The 10,671-nt window shown below is 46.1% G+C and overlaps 1 protein-coding gene across 1 annotated transcript in view; it reads right to left on the reverse strand.

Annotated features, from left to right (window-relative positions):
- The window catches only part of DAP3 (death associated protein 3), a 62,757-nt gene extending 52,086 nt beyond the window's left edge, over positions 1–10,671 (reverse strand). Inside the window, exons 1-2 of the mRNA XM_015422115.1 lie at positions 10,538–10,671; positions 3,741–3,836 (exon numbers count right to left, since the gene is read on the reverse strand). The gene's annotated coding sequence lies outside the window, so the exon portion shown is untranslated. The remainder of the gene's footprint in view (positions 1–3,740; positions 3,837–10,537) is intronic.

A 10,671-nucleotide genomic window follows, 5' to 3' on the forward strand; every position in this document is an offset into this window, starting at 1 on the left:
GACAGGAGGCTGCTTGGGGGCGGGCGGGTGGAGCCACTCCAATTGTGGCTTCAGCACGGCAGAAGCACCTCATCTGCCACAGTCAAGCAGAACCCTTTCGCTTCAGGGACAGCCTCACTGGTAAGTTGGGAGCCACCGCAGCCGCATTCATCCCTCTCCACTCAGACTGCAGCTCCCGGGATGCTGTCCCAGATGGCCTAAGGGACCAGCGTTTGCACGTGGCGGGAGAGAGGGTGCAGATGATCCTCTGTTGGGGCATGGGAGCGTCTGCCCAGTGCTGCACCACTAAGAACATAAGAGAAGCCAACGTTGGATCAGGCCAATGGCCCATCTAGTCCAACACTCTGTCACACAATGGCCAGAGATACCAGGGGCCATCAAGAGGTCCAGCAGTGGGGACAGGACCCAGTCTCCAGTCCTCCCATGTGGATTTCCCTCTACACCCCCCTCCCAGCCCATGGGGCCTTGCAGTGAAGAAGAAGAAGAAGAGATGGGATTTATACCCCGCCCTTCACTCGGAGTTTCAGAGCGGCTCACAAACTCTTTTCCCTTCCCCTCCCCACAACAGGCACCCTGTGAGGTGGGTGGGGCTGGGAGAACTCTGACACAAACTGCTCTTTTTCAAGGACAGCTGTGCCAGAGCTTGTGACTGACCCAAGGTCACATCAGCAGGTGCAAGTGGAGGAGTGGGGAATCAAAAACCCGGTTCTCCCAGATTAGAGTCCGCGCACTTAACCACTACACCAAACTGGAGCTTAACAGTTGCTGTCCTTTATAAAGTTTATATCTCCGGTACCCGGCATTGCATTTTATGGCATGCACGGCCTGGCCCGACAAAGTGACACTTGTGTCGGATCTGGCCCTCGTAACGAGTGAGTTTTACACCTCCGCTGTAGTGCCATCGCAGACGAAACCCTCGAGGAGGAGTAGGGAATGGTGTTGTGAGGGAAAGCTATCTGCGCTTAGGGTATCCAACTGGCCGCAGGATCAATTCCCTTCCTAGGAAGGGGACGTCACGTGCCAGTACTGGAACCTGACTTGGAGCGCCTGCTGGGTGGTATTTATGCTTGGAGGCTGTACCTAAGATGGCTATAAAAGCAGGAATGGGAAACAGCAGCAGCTGGGCTTTATTGGGGCCTGGAGCTGCTGGAAGCTGTTGCTGCCAAGAAGCCCTGAGCAACTGAAGAGACATGAGGATCTTTACGCTGTTGTTTGCTTTATGTTCTGCCAGGAAAGTATCTCTGTGCCGCAGCGCCGTGCCGAGCATCCTTTGACCACCCAAATCCTCTAGAAAGGTTCCTTGCCTCAGGCAAGAAAATGGCCCTCTGGCATAACAAATGCGCATCCTAGCTTTGTACAATACCAAGGCAGTCAGCCAAGAACTTATATGCTCCGGTTTGACTTGTTGAATCAGAGTGCCGGTCAACTTTGGCCCAGCGTTTTGTTTCCGATCGTGGCCAGCAAAGATGCTCATGGGAAGCCCCTCTTCGGCTGTTTATCTCCAGCATCTGCTATTCAAAAGCAGACTGCCTTGGAATATGGAGGTTTCATTGAGCTGGCACTAACAACTCGCAGATTCATCCTACAGAGGGAATTAGATAAGCATATGCAGCAGAGGTCCATCAGTGGCTATTAGCCACAAAGTATAGATAGGACTCTTGGTCTGGGACAAGTGATGCTCTGTATTTTTGGTGCTGGGGAGGGGGGCAACAGTGGGAGGGCTTCGAGTGTCCTGGCCCCACTGCTGGACCTCCTGATGGCACCTGGTATTTTTGGTCACTGTGTGACAGAGTGTTGGACTGGATGGACCACTGGCTGTTCTTATGTTCTTACATACATCTGTCCAGCTCATTTTACACTGTGCCTATTTAATTATGCCCAGTGTGCTGCAGTGGTGGAACAGGCAAATTCTATCTTAGGCAGTGTTCCCTCTAAGATGAGTTAGTGTGAGCTAGCTCACAGATTTTTAGCCTCCTGCTCACACATTTTTGTCTTCGCTCAGGAAGGATGGCTCCAGAGCAACCTAATTTATGCAGTAGCCAAATTGCTCGCTCACAGCTTTAATGCCAGTAGCTCACAAAGCAGAATTTTTGCTCACAAGACTCCACCACTTAGAAGGAGCATTGATCTTAGGGATTTGGAAAGGGATTGAAAATAAAATGGCTGGTGTTAGAATGCTGCTGTATAGATCTATGGTGCGGCTTCATCCGGAATACTGCGTACAGTTCTGGTCACTGTATCTCAAAAAGGAGATCACAGAGCCGGAAAAAGTACAGAGGAGGGCGACCAAGATGGTTAGGGGGTTGGAACACCTTTCCTATGAGGAAAGGCTGAAGAGTCTGGGACTTTTCAGTTTAGAAAAGAGACCACTAAGGGGGGACATGATAAGAGGTTTATAAAATTACACACGGGGTAGAGAGAGAAATTTTTCTCCCTCTCCCAAAATACTAGAACTCCAGGGCATTCAATGAAGCGGATGAGCAGTAGATTCAGGACAGACAAAAGAAAATACTTCTTTATGCAGAGAGTGATTAAAATGTGAAATTTGCTCCCAGAAGAAGTAGTGATGGCAACAGGCACAGACAGCTTTAAAAGGGGATCAGACAGATTCACGGAGGATAAGTGTTAGTGGCCGCTAGCCATGGTGACTAAAGGGAAACTCCATATCCTGAGGAAGTCAGCCTCTGAATCCTTGTGCTAGGAGCCAATATTAGAGGAAGACCTTGCCCTCTAGGCCTTGTTGTTGGCACTCCAGTGGAACTGGTTGGCCGCTGTGTGAGACAGGATGCTGGATTAGATGGACCCTCACTGGTCTGATCCAGCAGGGCTCTTCCTACGTTCTTATGTGGGGAGGGACTCGGCCTCTATGCCCTGGTGTTGACCCTCCAGAGGAACTGGTTGAGGCCACTGTGTGAGACGGGATGCTGGACTAGATGGACCCTCACTGGTCTGACCCAGCAGGGCTACTCTTCTGTTCTTATCAGGGGGAAGCCTCAGCATCCATGCCCTGTTGTTGGCCCTCCAAAGGAACTGGTTGGACACTGTGTGAGACACGATGCTGGACTAGATGGACCACTGGTTTGATTCAGCAGGGCTCTTCTTACGTTCTTCTGATGTTCAAACAAAATAAACCCTCGCTTTAAGAGTCAGCTTTGCAGTGATTACATTTCAGTTTTAGCCTGGCCCAACAAAATCAACAAGGAGTCCCGTGACACCTCAGAGACAAAAGATCCATTGCAGCTCAGGTTTCAGTGGCCATAAGAACTTAGGCCACACAATGAGTCTGTTAAATCCTTAATGTACCAGAAGACCTAGATTTAAGGCATTTAATTCTATATCCTTTGGGGGAATTCTCCCCATTCTATCTTCCAAAGGGGGAACCCCTAAATTGTGAAGATCAATGTCTCTTATCCTAGAATTCTTGAGGTGATCCTAAAGTGCTCTCCCACTAAACTCTGAATTAGCAGGCATTCCTTGATCACTCCCTAATCCTAACACAGAACATAAAGAAAGCCTCTTGGAAAAGTTCTTTTGTATAATCCTTTCTTCTAAAAAAAGCTTGAAGCCACCTCCATTTCTCGTGACCGTGAACTTAATCATGCATTGAACGCACTCCTAGTGCTAAAAGCAGTTTGAGCGTTAAATCCACAGAGCAAAAATTAAAAACCAGACATCAAATAAAAGCTTTGTTTCTCAAATACAGCTATTCCAATACATAGTTTTCAAAGCAGAATACCAACCTCGCAATAACAGGATGTTCCAAACAGGCTTTAGTTAACAGTAACTATAGACAGAAGGTATGGACGATGAATAAGTCAATATCTTCAGGATGCTTCCTGAGTGAATGAAATGGACAGAAAATGAAGTCAGCTTTGTTGCAAAGGGACTTTAAATGCATGACTCACATCTGAATACCCCACATATACCCCACATATTTCACTTCAAATAGTAAAATAACACTTTCCAAAATTTATTGGTCTGATCCAGCAGGGCTCTTATGTTCTTGAGACAGGCTCCTACATATGAATGTGTTTTAAAGGAACTACAGTAATAAGAGAAGAGATTGGATTCATACCCCGCCATTCACTACCCAAAGGAGTCTCACAGCGGCTTATACTCTCCTTTCCCTTCCCCTCCCCACAACAGACACCCTGTGAGGGAGGTGGGGCTCAGAGAGCTCTTTCGAGAACTGTTCGTGAGAGAACAGCTCTGAGAGAACTTGTGACTGACCCAAGGTCACACCAGCAGCTGCATGTGGAGGAGTGGGGAGTCAAACCCGGTTCTCCCAGATTAGAGTCCGCGCTCCTAACCACTACACCCAAACTGGCTCTCCATCACTTAACCCCCATTATTTATCAAAACAGTAGTTTGCAGTTTGTGTTCTGAAGAACCCAGGAGTTAGACCTGGCATTCCCAAACCCTTACTACAGTTTGTTACATCATGTTTACAGTTGTAAAGGACTGGAACCACCTCTACGGCCTCCCACCACCAATTTCTCTGATGGAAAAAGTTGGAGAATTTGGGGGAATGCTGAAAAGAAACTCCTACGAGAGATGCTTTCTTCTAGAATCAGTAAACACTTATTAACAGAAGCTTTTCCACACACAACGTGTACAGCATGAAAACATTTGAGAACCTTCTGTTTTTCTACAGGTAAAAGTGGGGAATTTTGAGGAGCAAAGGGAAAAAAACCCCTTCTGTGAAATATTTCCTCTTTTTGAATGAGAAACAACCTTCCCTAATAAAGCAGTTCAGTCATTCTTAAGTGTGCCGCATAAAAATGTTTTCCACCTTCAACTTTTATTTTCTTACTTCTCAGATGGCAAAAAATTAAAGATGCCCACGCTAGCACAGGGTGCAGCAGCTCGCAATTCTTTCTCAAGTGTGGGGTATACCTGCAATTTTTCTTTTACATTTCATAAGCACGCCAAATAGTATAATTGTACGTGCCTCCTAACAATTCAGTCCTAAGCACAATTACACCCTTCTAAGTCCACTGAAGTCAATGGGCTTAGAAAGGGTATCACTCTGCCGTAAATTATAAATTATGCATTTTATGTTATTCAATCAGTAGAAGCAGTTTAGATTTTATAGGAAAGTAAGTATTGTATGTATGCTAGATTTTCCCCAGATTTCTTTTTTATTCCCCACAGCTTCAAAACTTCTGGAAATTTTACATCTCTCGTCCTGTTGATCAAAAACTAACAAAAGAATTTCAAAACGACTGCACCCAGGCACTGGTTAAAGTAGCAAGAAACATCTGTTAACAAATTAATCTTTCAGGTTCCCATTTCTGCTGTTTCCTGAAAAGAACCATATATTTATTTATTTAATTTATACCCCGCCCTCCCGCTCAAGGCAGGCTCAGGGTGGCTTACAACAATCATAAATACAATCAAATACAGTTAAAAACCTATCATTAGCATTGATTACTTAAAATAACAATCCTTTAAAATATAACACATAAAACGCTGGAACATACTTAAGCAGCAGGTAACTGTTAGATGTCAGTGCTTTCACACCAGCCCAGTTCTCATTTATTATGGGGCGAGGACAGGCTGGGAACCACAATGGCAAGACCCAGGTTACAGAGTCACTCCTTGGTGCGTAGCTTGAAGCTTGTATTAACCTACTATTGCTCCATTGGTATCTTATTCAGAGAGCGCAGGAGTAAGAAGGAAGATTGATGAACTAGCTCCATAGACGTTCACAGGAACCAACCCTGTCTGTTTCCTCATACCTGCTTAAACCTGGCTGCTCAAGCAGGAAAGTCTTATAGCACTCCAGGAAGGTATTCACATTCAAATTTCAGTGGCCTGCTACAAGACGGGAGACCCAGACCTACAATTGTAGGGTTTCCCTGAAAAATGCTTTCATGGGTCCTTGCTGTTGGAACTTTGGTGCAAGGGTGATATTGTAAAAAGAGATGCTTTCAGCTGATCTTCAGGAATGTGATGAAACATACATACCAAGTACACACATCTTGAAGAGTGCCGTGAACGACTAACCACATAAGCCAGAATTCCCCCCTCTCTTCTGGAATACAAGTATACAGGATTCTAAAATGGAGAATGTTCCACAAACAAGCCAAGCCCACAATTTGCATGGCGAGCAAAACCTTTTCCTGGTTATCCCTGGAACTGTGCCTCATGCACAAAAAAACTTTGGAATTTAAACCGAGCAGTCAATGAAGAAATCTTGACCCCTTGCCCGGAATTAAAGATGTTATCAGCCAATACTCCACACCCACAAATACTAATGGTAGAAAATATGAGCAAATATTCAATTCAGATCTAGAGTATTACTACTACATAGCCAGTGGACAAAGTGCTGGATTAGGACCAGAGAGACCATTAAGTTAGAATCAGAAGGGATTTCCAGGGTCATCTAGTCCAACCCTCTGCACAATGCAGGAAACTCACAAATACTACCCCCCCCATACCCCAAGTGACCTCTGTTCCATGCCCAGATGATGACAAAAAAACACCCAGCCAAACTGGCCTAGATAAAAATTGCTTCCTGACCCCAAGGCGGCGATCAGCATGTCCCTGGGCATGCAAGAAAGGGCCATGAGAACTAAGCACTGAGGCAACCCTTCCTGCGCTCCCTCTCATGATCTGCCTAAGTTCACAGAATCAGCATTGCTGACAGATGGCCATCGAGCCTCTTTGGGTCAGTCACTCTCACACTAACCTGTCTCACAGGACTGCTGTAAGGACAAAAGGAAAAGCGTTTTGTACACTAACCTGAGCTCCACGGAGCAGGAGCGGACTGGGAAGCGCAAATGGCCCTGGAAAAAGTCAAGTGCAAAGGCCCCTGTGATGCTACGAGCCAGTGCTGCAGAGATCACCTGCCTCAGCAGTGCAAAGGGCATTAGCTCACCCCCATTGCTTCCTCCTGGAAACTGGCAGCAGTGTGGGAAGAGACAATTGGTGAACTGACACCAATTATTGTGGCTGATTAAAGGTCTGAGCCAGATGCCCCTGAGATTTTCACAGAGGTTACTAGAGCTTGGTTATGCTTGCGCCCGGCTGCAAGCAACCCTCTAGGCAGTGGCCTACTGGGAAATTACCCTGTAAGTTAAACGGTCAGTCCACCTCTGCAATGGAGAAAGGTTGGGGGGGGGGGATCTCATATACAATATCAATATACTTCAAGCACCAAAGAATGGTATTATGCTCGCTACGAAAACAGGTTCTCGAACTCTCTCAAAGAAAAATCCAGCTTTCGATTCCATCAGACAAAACTGCTGCAAATTGCTTAAGAAGGAACAGCATTTGTCATTATTTGTATTGGGATGGATTTGAAGTTCATGGGTTTCAACCCTCATATCTCCAAGACGGCCTCTCCCCTCACGCACCACCATGACACCTTCACTCCCCCAAGCAAGGTCTTCTGCAGGTGCCAATCTGCAAATACGCAAAATCAACAGCTGTCCGTTCACATGCCTTCTCCACTGAGGCCCCCACCTCATGGAATGGCCTGCCAGAGGAGAGCAAAAATAATAATAATAATAATAATCTTTCAATTTATTAATCGCTCAATCCTGCAGAGCTTGCTGGCTCTGAGCGATTTATTTATTTATTAGATTTTTATCCCGTCCTCCCACCGAAGCGGCTCAGGGCAGGTTACAACAATTAAAAACCAATAAAAATTAATACATCACGTCTAGAAAACCATCAATAAAACAGCCAATATAACTTATTAACATTAAGATTACAGTTAGAACATTACAGTTTATACATGGCGGTTTACAGTTACAGTTACTCATATACACACGGGGCTAACAATGATTCAAAGGGGTAAGGGAAGACAACATATAAATCTTTAAATCACACAGTTGACGGGGAGTTTGTTCAGCTGTAGGGTCAGACATGTTCCAATGGCATATTTCCCCTGTGTGGCTTGATGTCGTCAGCTTTTTCTCCAGGACTGCTTCAAGTTGCAACGCAGCACTGCCACCGCCTGGCCAGATGGTCCATTACAGGCTTTCTTGATGCCGAAGAGTTCTTTCTAGGCTTTCAATCTTATGCGCTGGACATTCCATTCACCGGCTAACACCTCCCTCAACGGGGGGTTTAGTGTGTCCACCCTCTCTAAGGAGTGGTACCCATTTTATCTACTCGCCGAAGCTTTCGAACCGCTGGGTGGACAGCGAGCTGGGGACAAGGCTGGTAGCTCACACCAGCACGGGGCTACAACTGACAGCAGTACTGTTCAGCTCAGATGTTTAAACCAGAGGATAAATCCCCTGTGCCACCGCTCCCACTGTCTTGGTTTTCCACAAACTACAAAAAACTGAATTATTCAAGGGGGCATGTCTGCGCAGATAAGAGAGTTGCCCTGCACTAAATGACTCACAAAGTTACTTGGACAAATTATTAGGGACTGTGGTCTATGCTACTGTACATAGCTTGCTGAAACCAGAATCCTGCTATGAAATTTAATGTGTTCATACTTATGCTTTGCTTCAGTTCTGTTTTTAGACTTATGATTGGTTCCCAACCCTAATTCCTATTGCATTGTTCACTGAATGTCCCATCCTGTTGACTACCTCTACGTAACCTGCCCTGGGTTCAGGTGAGAAAGGTGGACTATAAATAACTAAATAAAAATATAAATAATTTATAAGAGGCTCAGAGAGACAATCTGCCTTGACAGCAGTGTTTAAATATAATTAAATTGGTGTCGCCAGAATGATGTATGGAGAAACCTGTCCTGGCACTCAGGTGGCAGGAAAGGTGGGATAAAAGTATTAGCAATGTGAACAGTAAATGTGAATATATATTAGTCGCTGAACAATGTCATTATTTTCTCTCCAAAACACAACACTGTTACTGTGGTCGGTCAGACAAAAATATTGCAGGCTATTTTGGTGGCAAAAGTTGCTGCCTGGATTTGTGCCTTTCAGGACCCCAGACCTGCTCCTGGCACCCAAGCACCCATTGAACTGCAAGCATGCAGCATCATGATCATGTGAAAGGAAGAGCGAGAACCACAGGACCATGGACATCAGGAAGCACAAGAAAGCCTAGGAAATGTAGCATACTGAGGTGCAAGCCAGGAAGTGTTATACCTTCTCCCTCTATGCATACACCCTAGTAGGGGAAACGCTGCTCTACAGGTATCACAGTTCAGCAGTGAGGGCTCCATGTAAAGGTAAAGGTTCCCTTGCTCGAAAGCCAGTCGAATCCGACTCTAGGGTTGCGGTGCTCATCTCCGTTTCAAAGCCGAAGAGCCAGCGCTGTCCGAAGACGTTTCCGTGGTCATGTGGCCGGTATGACTAAACACCAAGGAGCACGGAACGCTGTTACCTTCCCACTGAAGTGGTACCTATTTACCTACTTGCAATGTCTTGCTTTCGAACTGCTAGGTTGGCAGGAGCTGAAACTAGAGATGAGAGCTCACTCCATCATGCGGCACCCGGGTCTCGTACTGCTGAACTACTGACCTTCTACAGCCTGCAGTTCAGCGTCTAACCACTTGAGCCACCGCAGCTCCTGGACCCCCCCCTCAAAAGGTCCCAACTGACTAGTTGAAGACCAGTGCTTTACAGTGTTTGAAGAAGATAGTTTCAGAGCATAGTGTTGGCTGATGCCGCCATGGGTTGAGCTGTGTTCTCCCTGCTCCCCTGCCTTCCCTCCCTCCTCCTGGAATGCACTCCAGGTTTCTTCCCGTTAGTCCATATTCCTGCCTAACCCCCATTCCTGACACAAAGTGTGTCATATGATGACCTGAGTACCTTTCTCAATAAACTGCACCTTTATCAAGGAACGTTGTTGAGCTTGATTGACTTGGGACTCTGACACATACCTGTGTTGGTCTGCAGTAGAACAGCTAGATACTAATCCAGTACCACCTTAAAAACCAAAAAGATTTTCAGGGTATGAGCTTTCAAGAGTCAAAGCCGAAGAAGATTTGACTCTCAAAAGCTCATACGCTGAAAATCTTGTTGGTCTCTAAGGTGCTACTGGACTCATATCTAGCATTCAAAGAGTTTTCCATGCGTGTTGACATGTTGCAGTCTTTACAACAGCCCCGAAAGGTAGGCCAGTACAATTATTTCCTTTTTGCATATAGGGGAAGGATGAGAGCACAGCTTGTTGAAGACCATCCAGCAGCTGAAGCAAGTGATTTGAAGGAGGGGGGCTCCCTCACCGGTAACTCAGGCTCTCACAATAAGATTCCACTCGCGCCTACTCAGAAGTAAATCCCAGGATTATTTTGATGATCTTAAGGGTGCCACTGGATTCAAGCCTTGGACTGCGCGTGACGCCACAGCGACCCCCGCTGACTGATTTAATAGCTACATGTGTTTCGGGAGCTAAGATTTAAAACAGTGCATTAAAGAAAGAGAATTTGGTAGATGAGAAAAGAGGATATACAAACGGGGGGAGGGAAGGGATACGGGGAGGAAAAAAAGAGCAAAAACAAAACCGACCTCGACTCTTACCAGGAATATAAACAAATCATATACGAGGAGGAAAAAACCACGTTCTCGGACCGGCAAACCGATTCTCCTTTTTTAAAACTCACCTCAGCGCACTCACTCTTTTCCCTTCATGGGCGCCGCCATATTTATTTCTTCGCTGCCAGGGGGGAAGGAGAAAGAGGGAAAGACGATAACGATGATGTCACCCGGTACGGGTGCCGCGAAGGCTCACGCTTCT

This window comes from Gekko japonicus, unplaced genomic scaffold (genome assembly GCF_001447785.1).
Source record: "Gekko japonicus isolate JY-2015 unplaced genomic scaffold, Gekko_japonicus_V1.1 scaffold1009, whole genome shotgun sequence".
Classification (NCBI taxonomy): domain Eukaryota; kingdom Metazoa; phylum Chordata; class Lepidosauria; order Squamata; family Gekkonidae; genus Gekko; species Gekko japonicus.